Source organism: Mus musculus, chromosome 3, assembly GCF_000001635.26.
Source record: "Mus musculus strain C57BL/6J chromosome 3, GRCm38.p6 C57BL/6J".
NCBI lineage: Eukaryota > Metazoa > Chordata > Mammalia > Rodentia > Muridae > Mus > Mus musculus.
In genome coordinates, this window is record NC_000069.6 from 153064409 (window position 1) to 153080533 (window position 16125).

The 16125-nt window shown below is 45.2% G+C and overlaps 2 long non-coding RNA genes across 2 annotated transcripts in view; both read left to right on the forward strand.

The window, feature by feature from the left end:
• Positions 1 to 4493: 4493 nt before the first annotated feature.
• Gm40182 lies at positions 4494 to 10806 on the forward strand. Its single transcript, XR_867778.1, has 3 exons — positions 4494 to 4715; positions 8495 to 8677; positions 10437 to 10806. It is a non-coding gene; the product is annotated as a predicted gene, 40182 (long non-coding RNA).
• A 3056-nt stretch (positions 10807 to 13862) lies between these two features.
• The window catches only part of Gm52620, a 67712-nt gene continuing 65449 nt past the window's right edge, over positions 13863 to 16125 (forward strand). Inside the window, exon 1 of the long non-coding RNA XR_003954593.1 lies at positions 13863 to 14131. This is a non-coding gene — a long non-coding RNA (predicted gene, 52620). The remainder of the gene's footprint in view (positions 14132 to 16125) is intronic.

A 16125-nucleotide genomic window follows, 5' to 3' on the forward strand; every position in this document is an offset into this window, starting at 1 on the left:
CGCGCGTGTATGTGTGTGTGCACATGTGTGTGTGTGTGTGTGTGTCCGTGCATGTGTGTAAGGGTAAACATGGAGGCCAGGAGAAGACAGCAGATTCCCTGAAACTTGAGTTCCAGGCAGCCATGATCCACTTCAGTGCTCTGCAACAGCAGCAAGTGTCCTACACCACTGAGCCCCCAACTTTTGTTATAGATAATATTCAGAACTAAAATAAAAATAAATGCAAGCTTTCATTACTAAATGATGAGTGTTCATTTTGAGAAGTGTACCATTAGGTCATCTCATCACTGTGTGAACATCATAGAAGACAAACTATGACAGTTATAGGTTCTACCACCTATGAGGGCGCTGTGCTGCACAGGCAGATGCTGGCTGAAGTATTACTGTGTGCAGTGTGACTGTATACAATTAAACACAAACCAAACAACAAAACAGCAAAGTTCTAATTAGCAAATAGAAAGACATACTTTGAATATTTCTGTGTTCTTTCATGCATTTCTGTATCATAATTCAAACTAGTCAACAAAGGAATGCTGTTTATTTAAGAACACTGTTCATAATGGTATCTGGGAACAACAGGTTTGTGACTTTTTTCAGAACAGATAGATCACCTACTTATCTTGATTCTGCCTGTGGATTAACCACTGTCTGCCAGTCTTAAAGAGCCACCCCTGTTCCCCAGGAGGCGTTCTTCTTCCGTTGAGATAAGGTTGTCATTATGGCATGTTTAAATACTCATTCAATCCAGTTATTCCTGGAATTGGAACAGGAAAGTGACATTTCAAGTTATATTTGTTTTTAAAATTTTTTTTTGAGAATATATTCATGGTCACAAGACAGAACCAGAGGAAAAGCATGAACCAACCCATCCCAGCCATTCTGAAATGGCTTAACCATAAACCAGGCTTTCTATCCCAGGTTCCATTATGTCTGAAATTTGGATGAAATTCTGTTCAAACTCCAGCAAGTCCTCCCTTCTTCTGGACCATCATTGACAGTGGACCATCATTGACAGTGGACCATCATTGACAGTGGACCATCATTGACAGTGGACCATCATTGGCACTGGACCATCATTGACAGTGGACCATCATTAGCACTGGACCATCATTAGCAGTGGCTGGCCTTTACTTGACATAAACTATCACTTAATGAATTGATCTCTGTCATTTTCTTATAAACCAGAAACATTTAAAGGGCTATGTTATCTGAATTCCATGTCAGGGTCTCAATTTATTGTCTACCTTATGAAACAAAAATCACGTTGTGGGGAAATGCGTTTCACTTCAGTTTTCCACTAGAAAGAAGAATGTGTGTTGCTCTAGTTGTTAAAAGAATTTCATGTGGAGTTTGTATGAATTCCATGTAGGGCAGCTGTCATTTGGCCATTTGGTAGTGTCATGCTGACCTCACACTATTAAATATACTTACTAACCAATTTAAAATCAGAACCTGTCACTTTAGGTCAAGACTGTAAATTATGGCTAGAGCGTTTTGACTGGTCTACACAGTCACTTCTTTTGAAAGCAGCATTGAATACTCTAAAATGAGGCATATATAATTACTAGAGTCCCATGGAATTTTACCACTCTGGACTGTTTTACAGTTAGCTAGCATAATCATTTATTTACAAAATGGAGCCTACTGAATATTCAACTCCCCCACTGCGTCCAAGTGGCCATAATGTAACCATGAGCAACAAATGTGGTGGTAGTGGAGTGATCCAGAGCATATGTCTGCTTCGTTTATGGCTCTTGTCTGTTTGGTTTTGTTTTCTTCTGTTTGGGGTCTCATCAAAATGGGGAAAGAAATTCAAGCTTTTCTGAAAGAGCTTTTATGTCCCAGGTTTGATCCCTTACTTTCTCTGCCTTAAAAGTCTGTTGATTTTCTGTCGCTACAATGAAAGTACCCTGATAAAAGTAACTTCAGGAAGGAGGGGTTCATTTTGGTTCACAGTCCTGGGTGTAATCATCTTAGGGAAGTAGAAACAGTTGGTTACCTTGTATCCGTAATCAGGAGGCAGAGAACTAGGAACCCTCAGGCTTAACCCTATTACATATTCTGGTCAGAACCCAAGCCTATAAAAGGTGCTGCCCTGACAAGTGTCTCGTGTCCAAGGTAATTCCTGACCCATAAGGTTGTCAGGATGAACCACTGCACACACACACTCCACTTCCAGCATTGCAGGCTGCAGTACTTCTTTTCCTTGAAGATGGTTCATTGTACTTAAAGGCTATTGAAGTTTTAGAAGACCCACCTTCTTTTTGTCTGTCAGATACTCTGTCTTCCAGTCATGAAATTCTTCTTCTTTAAATACAGCCACTAATAAGGTCTTGGCACCTATACTCCAGCCCCTTCCCTCTGCCTAGGCTGACCAACTTCCACTCAAATCTCCTTTGATTTGGTCGAAGCATACTTACACTGAGTGAAGGTTTGTAAACCTCTGCATGGCAGAGTTAGTTTGCCTCCTGTTCCATGCTCTCTGGAGCTATACCAGAAACATATTTTATTGTAGCATCAATCCTTGAGTGCAGAGCCAACCACTAAGCACCCTGTTTCCTTTCCTTTCTCTCTGCCAGAGATTAAGGGGCTGTATCTTCATCTTTCTTCTGAGGACTACAGATGTCACAAACTTTCATAGGGTAAATACAGAAGGTAAAGTAAAATGAAGACAAAAAAAAAAAAAAAAGGAAGTTCAAGGACTAAAGTCACTGTGCTGAGGAGCTCAGAGCCTGTTACAGGCATGACAAAGGCACACAGTTTGCAGCTATAAGCTGGAGGAGGTATAAGCAAGCAGGTAGATTAGGGCAGTGGAAGCCATTCTCTGGAGGTGGCTGTTTCTTGATCCCAGAAAGCACTGCAAGGAGAAATGGGTGAGTATCTAAACAGGACCAATAGGAGAAATGGGAGGACCTAGGTGTCCTATAAAATCCCCAGGCCAGAGTCTGCTAAGGGACTTCTAGTCTTAGGCTTCTCCCAGACCAATTGTATAAAGATACCGCTTTTCTTTTTAAACAGCTTAGCGTTCTCTCTCTCGGTCATGCAATTCATTCCTTGTGCCAGGGAGCAAACTCAACAGCCCCCTAAACAACTGCTGACCTCCTGCTCCATAAGCCTGACAGCCATTCCTGCTTTCTGAGGTCAGCCCTCATTGTCTCTTCAAATATTGATTCCATCCTATTTTCTCTCCCTCTCCGTCTTCAGTCTGATGTAAATACAGGAAAGGTAGCGTTGCAGCAATGCTCTGTATCCCACCCTGCCCGTACTCTGGAATTTCGTTTGTTTGTGTGCATTCTGCATATTTTCTGGACTATCTCCAGGTTCACTAACTTTCTCTTCAGCTGAGTCTCACATGTTTTAAATACAGCAAAAGTCTCCTTAGTTTTATTTGGCTTTTTTTCAATCAGCTATGTAACTTTCAGATCTGCCATGCAGTTTATTTCTGGCAGATATTTAATACTGCACCTTTTAGTTTTTGAAACCCAGTGTGGTCATTTGAATGAGACCCGATAGGCTTATATGTCTGAATCCTTGGTCTCCAGCCACTGCAACTGTTTGGAAAGGACTAGGAGGTGTGGGCTTATTGGAGGCTTTGAGGTTTCAAAAGGCCACCACCATTCCGTCTCTCTCTGCTTCCCCTTTGTGTACTGGGATGTGAGCTTTCAGCTGCTGCTCTCCAGCCATGGCTGCCTGCTGGCAGGCTCCCCGTCATGATGGGGATGGACTCCCATCCCCCTGAAACTGTAGCTCCCAATAAGCTCCTCCTTCTATAGGTTACCCAGATCACACTGTGTTTTATCAGATAAATACAAATTAGCTGACACACACACACACACGCACACGCACGCACGCACGCACGCACGCACACGCACGCACGCGCGCGCGCGCGCGCACACACACACACACACACAGTAAGCATATAACATTGCATTATTACCTGTGCCTGACAGTTTAAGCTGACCAGTCCATGGAGGCAGAGGATGCTAACTCCATTTTGCCCCTATTCCTCAGACCTCACTATTTTAATATATGCATGGTCTGGTCTACAATTGCATCATCTGAGAGCTCTTCCCAGTGACCTTAACCCACAGGACAGAAATGCTGGATAACTGGTACCTTGGGGTGGGTTGAGTGGCACCCCAGGTATGTAACTTTCACTTCATCATAATTAACTGTCACCCCAGGGTGGGGTAACTGTTACCCTAGGGTGAGTAACTATCACCCCAGGTGTGGTAATTGCCACACCAGGGTATGTAACTGGAACCTCAGGGTGGATAACTGTCACCCCAGGGTAGGTAACTGTCACCCCAGGGTGGGTAACTGTCACCCCAGGAAGGATAACTGTCACCCTATGGTGGGTAACTGTCACCCCAGGGTGGGTAACTGTCACCCCAGGGTGGGTAACTGTCGCCCCTGGGTGGGTAACTGTCACCCTATGGTGGGTAACTGTCACCCCAGGGTGGGTAACTGTCACCCCAGGAAGGATAACTGTCACCCTATGGTGGGTAACTGTTACCCCAGGGTGGGTAACTGTCACCTCAGGGTGGGTAACTGTCACCCTATGGTGGGTAACTGTCATCCCAGGGTGGGTAACTGTCCCCAGGGTGGGTAACTGTCATCCCAGGGACTGTCCCCAGGGTAGCATTGCTCCCCTGAAGCTCCCTTGATCCTAGATTCCAGGTTCCAGCAGGATCAATGTCCAGTCTCTCACACAGGTGAATGACAGACAGCAGCGTTTGCTAGCTGACTCCTTTCTGAGTGTCACTTCCCTCTGTCCCAGCAATGAGCTCCTTCCAAATCCTCCATGCTGGGCATGTTTTTATTATCTGTCCCTGTCCCTTCTGCTTGTCTTGCTCTTAAGACCATGTTTCCTTCCTTTCTGCATTCTGAACTAGAGAGCTTGCTTAAAATATCTACAATGGGTAATGTTTCTATTCAAGACTGGTTGCTGTTGGCCACTGTTTGAGGCTTGGGACCACAATGATATGTTACAACAATAATCAGAGCCATGCTGCCACACTGTGTGCACAGAACTGTGAGCACACACAGACTGGGAATCTTCTTAATGACACAACCTTCCCCAGAAACTAAGGCATGTGGGAACACACACAGAGGAACACAAAGCACCACTACCCAAGTGCCAAAGACTTCTTTGAAGAATTGAGTATTTATACAGCAGATTGCTCCAATTTTAAGAATTGTATCTGTTTGGGGGTGTGGAGCAGTATGCTGCATGTACAAGTTCATGTGTGTAAATGCGGGAGCTCTCATCCCATGGTGTGTGCATGGACCTCAGAGGTCGGCTGCTTGCCTAGGTCATCCTGAGAGCTGGCTTGCAAGCTTCCTGTCCCACTGTAGGAATCCTGGGACTGTAGACTGTGCCTGGCTTTTCCTGGGTTCTGGGAATCTGAACTCCGGTCCTCACACTTGTGTGTAAGTTATTAGCCATTGAGCCATCTGTCCAGCCTGGATTCATTCACTGGTGGTGATAAAGTGTATGTTAGCTCTTCAGTTCCATGACAGAGTAGACACAGCTTGAACTGGACTCACGTGGAAGTGACTACATACTCATTTAACAAGCCCACGGGTGCAGGTGTCTCCTCATGATCTGGGTCCTCCTGCCATTCGGTTCTCTTGGACTTGAGCTTCCCCATCTGCTAGAAGAAAGCTCGGCTCTTGGTTGAAAATTCAGCCCACAGAGAAACTGGGGCTATGCAAATCTGAAAGATCTGTTTCTCACCAAATTATTCATTCATTTTATAAATTTAAAATCTGGGATACATTTTAGGGAAGGAGAGAGAGAGAGAGAGAAGAGAGAAGGAAAGGAGCAAGGGAGAGAGGGAGAAGGAGGGAAGAGAAGACAGGCTCCCATTCTTCCTTGGAGTGCTAATTCACTCTGCACACACCCAGCCTTGAACATCTAATATCTCTACATGTCTCTAAAGGGTATGAAGAATAGACAGACTCTTGACTAGCTACTAGTCAGGTAATGGGGAGAGTGTTGGGGGGGGGGTGCAGGGCTGTAATGGAAAAAGAGTGAGACCAAATCCACCCTGAACAAACTAACGCATATCCAAAGTGGACCTGGCATTTGACACTGAGCAGGATAAATTGTCTGCATAGTGTTTGATATAAGAGGGGGAGGGAGAGAGCAACAGTGCTGTGTCAGCACATGGAACGCAAGTGCAGTCGAATGGGGCCTCAGAGGGTCTGGAAAGAGCCCCAGCCACGAGAGAGAGAGAGAGAGAGAGAGAGAGAGAGAGAGAGAGAGAGAACAGCCATAGTTGTCCAAGTGGATAAAACTGCACAAGGAAGAAAAAAGGAAGGGAGGGAGAGGCTGGGAGTGGGAGAGAACATAGATACAAGTATACATCCACAGAAAGGACAGATAGACGAGGACAGACAGACACACATGCATACAGATGCACACACATCTACATGCACACACAAACACACATAGGCACATACATGTATATACATGCACACACATGTACATGCACACACAAACACACATGCATAGGCACATACATGCGCACACAAACACACATGTATATACATGTACACACACATACAAACATGCACACAAACACACACACACACACACAAATGTATATACATACAACTTCTGGAAAAGTGTGTTTAGCCTTGGTCTTGTTCTTAAAACCTTGAAAGTAAGGCTTGGAACCCACTGAGACCTGAAAAACCATGGTAGCCACTGAAACTCTCTGTGTTTCTGCCTTCCTTTGTAAACTTGTTTGCTCAGATACTGAGCCCCTTTTAGAGCCCTGAGGATTTCCATCCAGAAAAGTTTTCTAACCAAGCTGACTGTGAAATACTCAAACAATTGCCTATCTGAGGAGAACATGGCACTGTCACCATCAGTGATGTGTGGGATTCGAGTGCTGGCTGTGTGATAAGGTGTGTGAAGGCTGTGTGATAAGGTGTGTGTGAAGGGCCTACCTTATGGGAAAGTTCCAGATCACCAACAGTTCTGCCACAAGGTTTCCAAGACGTAGAAGTACCAAGGGAGAACTCATGCAGGGACAGGTCGCAGCAGTCCTTCATGGAGACAAACTGTCACACAGTTGGGGTACAGCTCTCAGCCACACAGAGCTCATCAGAGCAGGAGAGACAGGGAAGGGCGAGGGAGTCCCTCTAGGTAGCACGTGCTTTGCCCTGGGTGCTTTACTGTGTCATCTCAATTTCTACCAGAGCCAAGATGGCTCCTCTCCAACAGTCATCTTCAGGTGAGAGAATTTAGGACTGGAGGTGAAACTGACTTCTAAATCGATAGCAAGAGTAAGTAACACGAAGTGATATCGGTTATTAAAGGCCTACTGTGCCACACCCTTGGTGAAGTACTTTGCAGTTGTTGTCTAATTTAATCTGTGTAATGACCTTTCAAAGCAGAATAAAGTCTCTAACTGCAAGCTAAAGAAAGGTCATTCGATCAGGAAGGATCAGCTTGGGGCTGTCTGCAGTCTTCAGTAGCAGCTACCACCGTACAGCAGCTGCCACCGGGAAGCCTCCCTCATCCTGCAGCCCTTGCCTGAGCCTCTTGACTGTGGCCCTGCATTTGTCATGGTCATTGACTTTAGGACCTCCAGGCCCTGTCTCTACAAAGGCACCCAGTCTCCCTCTACATCTCTACTTCAGGCCCTGTTCTCTGGCCTTGACTTTTCCTCTCAAACCCCACAAAGAAAATGATGTCTTTTGCAGTAGTCACTGTTTTGACCTCACCAAACCTTCAAAATGACTCTGAAACCCAGAATTAAGACTCAAATTTTCTACTCTAAATACACTAAAAATAAAATTAAGAATCTTTATCTTACAAATGAGAAGCCAAGGCAGAGAAGGCTCAGCTAACTAGTTCACGGCACACTGGAAAGTGATAGATTTGGGACTATATATGAACTCCAGCTTACTCGGAGGCCCGTGTCCTTGGTTCCCCACAGGGCCCCTGAACGTGCTCTGGGGGATAATCCCAGGCTCCCAGTGGGGTCGGGGATTAAAATTCTGCACCAAATGCTCTCTAATCATTTGCTGTCACAGGGCCTACACTTTATGTAGCACCAAACTCCAATTTTTTCCAGTGTGAAAGGTCTTTGCAGACTAGAAAAGGAACTTTCATTGCAGAGAGAGCTCAAAGAATAAAAAGAAAACTGCAAAGAGAAGCAGTGGGGGAGAGAGCTAGTGCTGCAAGTTTCATTCTCCGAAGGGAGAGAGACACATTTTAGGAAGGATTCATTGTGTGAAGTTGAAAATAGGAAGCAGGGGTCAGATGGGCTGTGTCACAGGCTCGGAAGGAAGTGGCCACCCAAAGAATAGCCTTGATTGCAAGCCAGTGCTAATTAGTCGTGCAGGGCTCTAATGGGCGAAGACTGGTTCTCCCCATCACTTCCCACGGGAAGGTCTTTTATAACATGAAAAACTTATTTAATTCTCCATTCACACTGTCCTTTTGAATTCTCAGAGTAATCAAATTGTTTTCCAGGAAAACATCAGAAGCAACAGAATATAAAATACCGAGAGCAAGAATATTGTAAATGCCCCCAAGGAAGCATCTAGAAAACTGATGTGTGATTTCTAGGCATACTGCACAGTTTTGCTATTTACTATGAGCCAGGGATCATTTTCCACTTGGATGATGCTGAAGATGGCCTGGATCCTGCACACCGTGAGTCCTGACTCCATGCGTGGTATAGCTGATGAGAAACAACATTCAAAAAAAGCAAACCAAGAACTTGAAAGCAAGGAGTGTTGGTGATGATACCAAACACATGGACGGGGGCCGTGATGCAGGGCATAGAGAGCAGGAGAAGGTTATCTCTCCCAGTTTATTGTCACCCCACTTTGAACATCAGCTTCCTCACAGCTGTTACCATCTGCTCAGATCTGTCTCCGTGGATGGAAGGAAAACCTTCACAAGTCTGGCATGATGTCAGCCGATTCAGGGAAGGGCAGTAATTAGGAGCAAGGCTCTGACTCCGAGATTTCAAATTCCAGCCCAGCTTTGCAACCTTGGGGTGGTTCAGGCACCTGAGCCAGCAGCATAGCAACCATGGCTCTTAGGTAGCAGGTTGGTGGATCCCTCTGAAAAGGGATGGACTTCTGCTGTGGATACACTTCTCAGCTGAGGCTGCACTCCCCACCCCCACCTCTCCTGCCCCTACATAGAGGGGTGCCTTGTGGAATAGTTGGGAAAGAAAGGAATGGGCACCTATGTGAAAAAAGGCATTGAGTCTCTTTACTCTTTTAGATAGAAGCATTATTTTAGGTGAGCCTGAACTTGTCCAACTGTCTCCATTTTGTCCCAACTGCTGGGATGAAACTGAGTCCAGGACACATGCCTACGTGCGGCATGGGTTCTTTGATCTACAAAGTCACACCCTCAGTGGCTCTAATGATGTATAGAACTTCCGTTTCACCATTCTGTACAGAGGGCAGTTCCCATCTGTCTCCTGTGTAGATTCTGGGTCACAGTGACTATGTTTCAGCTTCATCTCCAAAATGGAATCAAGTCTGGGAATTCTGTAGAACAGAGCGCTCTCCCGTTTAGAACTTCCTTTGAAGCTACCCCATTGCTCTGTGAGAATATTAATGTCTCCATCCTTTGTCTCAAAGTTTCATTCTAAAATGCCTATCATGAAGGTGCACCTCATGAAGGAACAGATTCGCTGGTACTGAGGGCTGAGATAAGATGTGCCGACAAGTCTTAAGGATTTGAGGTGATCCTGACTACTTTCGCTTCAGAGGATCTCTCAAGAGTCTATGTGTCAGAGGTTTGACCCCAGTGAGGTGGTATAGAAAGGTACTAGAACCTGTAAGAGGCACAGTACAGGGCAAGGTAGATCAGACACTGGGGTCTCCTCGTAGAAGGACTAGCAGTTCTTGTTGGCCCTCAGTTCTATCTGGAGAAGTCAGTATAAGAGAACAAGACGTTTCCCTTTCTGCAGCGTCTTGTCATACCATGTGACTCTTCCTACTCTCTCTTCACCGTGATGCTGTCTACCACGAGCCTCTTACCAGAGGCAGAGCAAACTGGGCCATGTCTTAGGGTTGGGTATTTACACAATCCAAGTGGTAGGCAAGGCTTTCCCTGCCTTGGACTCCCATTGTAAACTTTTTGTATACTTTGTAAACTTTGTAAACCATCAGGGCTGGAAAGCGGCCAGGCCTGAGGAGTTCCAGTAGCCAGCCCCTCCCCAGATTATGCTAATTTTAGGTGAATAGTCTGAACCCCAGCAATCCCTGAACTTCCCACAAAAACCCAACAATCTCTGAACAAGAAAACCCACCAGTCCCCAAGCTCCCAAGCTCAGGATTTGAAATCCTACCAATCCTCACTCTGAAAATCACCCTAAAAATCTCTTCCCCTAGAAAGAACCCCTATATAAGTACTGGGCTTTGATTTCTTGTTGTCTGCTCCCTCCTAGGAGCAGAGGCAGCCACTCCTGGATTTGTCCCTCGACACCCTAAACCCTCCCAATAAATCTCTTTTATGAGATTTGCTGCATGGTGTGATTATCTCGTTAGATGAAGACAAGAAGCAATGAAGGAGAAAGGAGGACGGGAAGAAGGGGAGAGGAGAAGCCAGGCTGAAGCTCCTGAGCTCCTCAGCTCAGCTAGTGATCCCCTCCCCTGGCAGCTACACCACCTCTGCTGGCTGAGGAGGCTTCTGCTAAGAGTTACATGGTTTCTGGACCCCTGTGTCTCAGTGCGCCCTCCTATTGGGATACAGTCTGCCCTTAGAGCTGTGTGGTTCCTGGGCTTCTGTGTCCTAAGGCACCTTCCCATCCAAGCAGAAAGACCAACACTTAGGCTAGTACTCTCTAAAGCTGTAAGTTAAATAAACATCTTCCTTTGTACAGTAACCAGACTCTGACACTTTGTTGCAACGTTGGAAGACTCTGACACTTTGTTACAATGTTGGAAGACTGACACTTTGTTACAACGTTGGAAGACCACCTCAGACACATTTAAATGCTGTAATGTCTCTTCCAGTATGGGTGCTTAAAGTCCTAAAGGAACTTAATAAGCCTTGCTGGATTCATTGATTTTGTATTCAATGGATGTTCTTTCTTTGAAAACCTTTATTGAGATGCCCTGAGGAAACATGCTACATGTTACATACCTGATGTTCATAGTGTCTTTGGATTTCTAAGCCTTATAAACATTCTTGGTTACTAGAGGTGTTGATGCCACCTTTATTGGGCATCTTATGGCTTCCCAGGGCTCTTATGTCTCACTCTGTTGCAAATATATTGTCATACATAACCTGTAAGGGTAAGGCTTAATTATAGTGATATGAAAAAAATTAGGATTACCATGTCAAACTACAGTCCACGTGCAGTCTCCAGCCACTCCTGTGAAGGAATGGGGCTTGCTTCAATATTTCAGTTATGATCAATTTTGTGTTTGGCTTCCTTCAACATCTTAAGAGAATGAAGTCAAGCTCTAAATCTTTGCTTTATTAATTAAAAAAAAACCCTAAACATTTAATTTTTATTTAATTATAAACTCAGTTGTGTAACTGATACAAGACTCTGGGTAGCTTGAGCATCAGTCGTTGTTTTCTACACTTTAGAGGAATGATATTTAGCTTTTATGGTCACTACATATGCTGGGCCCGCTGGCGTGAGTCCCTGCAGGGGCTCGCCTGTCTCTCCCTCCCATCTCCCTGTAGGACAGGTGGGATTACATGTCTGTGCTACTACACCCAATGTTACATGGATTCTGAGGACTCTAAGTCAAGTCTCCATCTCATATAGCAAGTCCTATACCCACAGAGCCATCTCCCCCAGCCCTGGTGGAACTTCGGTTAGATAAAGGAAACACAGAATCTTTAAAAACACACATAGTGGGGTATTTCTGACAAGGTAGCAGCTGAGTTTTAAAGGGAAGCAGAGATTTGGGGAGTCACATCTTTCCACTTTCCTTTTCTTCCTTTCCATTGTGGCTCCTTCTGTCTTCCATCCGCTGATACTGAATGGCATGTCAGTTCTCAGACTTGTCCAATTCCAAGCAGTCAGAGGGGATGATGAAGGCGGAAAGGCTTTAGTTGCCCTAAATTCCAACCTTGGTTTTAGCTGGACAGATTGGCACATGCTTGCTATCCCCATACATACTAAGAACGTCAGATCACCAGGGCAGAACATCTGATAAATAGAAATTGAAGCTCATCGCCTGACTAAAAGTTTGTATTTTCTGAGATCCCCCCGTGCCTCTTTATACATCAGAAGCTTCCTTGCAAGCTAGGACTCAAGTACATCAGAGCAGGAGAGACTTAACAAGCCTTTTAACTTCGCTGTTTATGGCTGACTTTGAATTCCCTTTAGGTTTAATCCTTAGAAATAATATTGCTCTGAAAGATTTTGCAAAATGCTGGTCTCCTGACTCCTGTTATGATGGTGTGGGAAGAAAATACCACGCAAGGGGAACTTTCCCCTTCACCCTTTTCTCGAAATGAATGAAATGTCCTTTAGACCACTGGCAGCATCCTTACTACATCAGAGTCAGAATTGTTGCAGTAGAGCTGGAAAGAGAAAGAAAGGTCAGCTGAGGACCTCCACTATCCAAACCAAGCTAAAGTGCACAGCAGAAAGAAAATTTGGAAGGCAAAATTGTTGAAACCAAAGAGAAGAGGTGTGGGGCATATCTCACTGGTAGAGTACTTTCAGAGCCTGTACTTTCAATGGCTCTCAGCTCAATTTACTGCAGAGAGATGGGGTGGAATTAGTAATCACAAGGACAGGCCTCAGGTACGTATGAGGACATAAAGATCATGACAGGATTATGCTGGAGAAGGAAAGCAGCAAGACCAAGAAGTCTGTGCTCCCAGGAGATTGAACTGGGGCTCACTGAGCCCTGAAGGGGAGTTGAAAGTGACATAGGAGCCAGGCTTAGAGAGAGAGTTGCGCAGAGTCCTCGCAGAAAAACTCAGGGCAGAGGAAAGAGATAATGATAAAAGACCTCTCAGAGCCCTGCCATGGAAGGCCTCCTGAAAGCGGATCAATCATGCAGAGTACCATTTTGAAATTACTGCCTGTCGTCTTAGCTACGAACCCCGTTAGCCCTTTGTGCTTATTGGGGTCCCTTTTCCTGATAGAATACAGCCAGTCGTCCATCAGAAATGTAGCTCTGTGTTCGTCAGAAGCGAGCTGTTGCACATAGCCATTCCTCTGTCTTCGAGCCCCTTACCAGTTCTTAGTGCCTTTTGTGTGGTGCTAGGGGCTGTGGAATCTCAAGGCTCAGGCGTACTGGGCAAGAGCTCTGCTGCCCAGCTCGCCCAGTGCTCACAGGTCTTCTGAAGGAAGCAATGCTGGTGTGTTCAAGAGCAGTGTGGAAAGAGGAGCCTCTGGGTTGCATGGGGGGGGGGGGGAGGGACTCAATGGTCATGAGGGTGTTCCCAAGCTGCAGTTCCAGTTTTGACCAGTCCCACAGTATGTCTGACTTAACATAATCCATGCATGGAGCACACGTTTACAGCCAACCCTAAACCAGCCATCAGTCTATTTACTGTGGAGGAAAGTTAGAGAAGGCATGGCTAGATGAAGCACCCAGGTACTAGAGAAGGCATGGTCGGGCCCTAGCTGGATTTAATGAAATTCTTTCCAAATGGTGCAGTCTGTTTAAGGGAGAACTGTTGTCAGCATGGGCACCTGGTAGACATGGAAACATGCCAGTAAGTGAGTTTGTATTTCCTCTTCCTTAGCTGTAAATTGTATCAACTCATTTAATAGTAATTCAGTTCTTCCTGAGATTAAAGGAGGTTTTTGTGGGCTCCGCCCCACACTGGCCGCTCGTTGGTCTGCTTAACCTTTGCATTCAAACTTCCTGGTATAAAACCGCTTTCTGTGTCCTTGACTGTTCTACCTCTCTGTTTCTGGGACCAGCGTGTGCTTGCTCCCAAAGCAGAATTCTCCCCGGCTTAGCAGTTCCTCCTGCGCTCTTGGGGACAGCTGCTTGACGGTGACTATGTGGGAAGCTGGAGGCTGTCCAGCTCCATTGGCAGAGACTAATCATTTAGAATGTTTTGTTTCTTTCATTTGTTTCTCACTCTGCATTGAAGAAAAAGTAGAAGAAAAAGAAAAAGAAAGCTGGAAATGTGTCTCCCGAGTGGGCCGTAGAGGTAAGTGTGTGGGCAAAGTTGGAGGGATGGGACCAGGCACACGCACCCTCCCTGCCACCTGTTAGCTGAGAAATTCATCTCCTTTCTCTTCTGTGCTTTGTTCCTGCCATCTGCTGAGCTATATTAGTCAGGTCCCTGCGGTTACACATACAGGAACTAACTTGACCTCACACAAAGACAAGGCATGATTGAGAATACAGGGACCTTTTCCAAAACCCACCATGGATATGAACACAGGTAGTCTCCATCTATCTCTCTACCATCTACCATCTGTCTACCATCTAACTATCCATTTATCTATCTATCATCTATCTATCTATCTATCTATCTATCTATCTATCTATCTATCTATCTATCTATCCATCTATCTATGATATCTTTCTCTATTTTTACCTTTTTTAATGTCTATCTGCCTCTCCTGTGTCTAGATTTCCTATCCAAGAAGAGCAAGGTGCTTATACACAGCACCTAACTCCAGATCTTAGAAATCACTTAGCTGATGAGCTGGGCTCTTCACAGTCCTGGTCCCTTGTCTGCCCCGGAATACCTCAGTGACAACTAGGTATCTAGCATACGTTTGCTGAGAAGATCCACTTCTACGGACCGAGAGGCCATTTCTGAACAGAGGAAGTAACTGCAGATTGGGCAGGCTGAATAGATCCCCTCACTCTGGAAATGACCCATACCACACCCAGCTTTCGTAGATCCTTTCAGTTTACTGTATATATACATTTGATATAGAGAATATGCAATCATTGTAATTATTCAAGGCTGTCCACTGCCCTAGGCCAAATTCCTTTGATGAGTGTCACTATAATTATACTAGTCACGAATCTCTATGTGTCCACATTTGGTATTTAAGTTCTTCAAACAGTTGTTTTGTCAACAGAATGGAGGGTGGTAGACATCTGAGTGCTTCTGCTCGCTTGACTCCATACCTTGTGTGATTTGAGTCTGTAATGTCCTCTACAGGCTCCTGTCATGAACCCCAGCTCCTGAGTGAGGGGGGCTACTTTGAAGACTGTGGGGCTTTTAGGAGGTGGGATTTAGGAGGAATTAGGTCACTAAAGGCAAGCCATTAAAGGTTATACTTTCCCCCAACCCCAGCCGACATCCTCTGTCACCTGCATACATGTGAACAAGCCTTTGCCTCACACTGTCTCTGTGGAAGGAGTCATTCCACCACACTCTTAATCCCTCTGAAACCAGAACGCCCTAAAGAAGCCCTTTTGCTTGCACTGCCCCTCCCCCATTAAGGATTTTTGATACAGTGATGAGAAAAGTAATTGACATAGTGCCTAACCATAAGAATATAGGCGCAATTGATCTTTGTATGTCCCATTTCCCCCATTTTCCTCCTACACATTGGGAAAGGAGAGGGTGATAATCAGAGGTCTGAGGACTTGAGCCAGGCTGCAAGTGCATCCATCATTTGATCACAGAGTGTTTGTTCATCTGGCTCTCAGTTTCCTTCATTCTTTCTCCTCACAGCCTCAGAGAGAACTAATCCTGCTGACACATCAGTCAACAGGGCTGCACGATAGTCAGTTTCTGTTGGGGAAGCCACCCCATTGTGAGACTTGGTTACAGCAGCCTTCTGAAACCAGCAGAGCTCATGATATATGTGTGTGTCCCCAAAGCTATCATTTTAATATATGTTTTAAGATGGCGTGTGAGTTATGACATGCTTCATCAAGTCTCTGTGGCATGACTTTTTCTCTTGGCGTTGCAGCTTATAAACAGAGGTTACTGAATATATTGTAAGGATGCTACAAATGATACAGCTGTCCACATTCTTATCAATATTTCCTATGTCAACACATAGGTATACTCTGCTATTGCATATGTAAAGGTTCACTGCCACCAGCAGTATTAGTACACTACCATGCTGTGTGAACTCAGGAGCAAACAGTATCATCTGACATTCAAGGAATTCCAAACCAGCCTGGTGAGGCTGTGTGGTAGTTTGAAAGAGAATGACCCTGTGGGCTCTG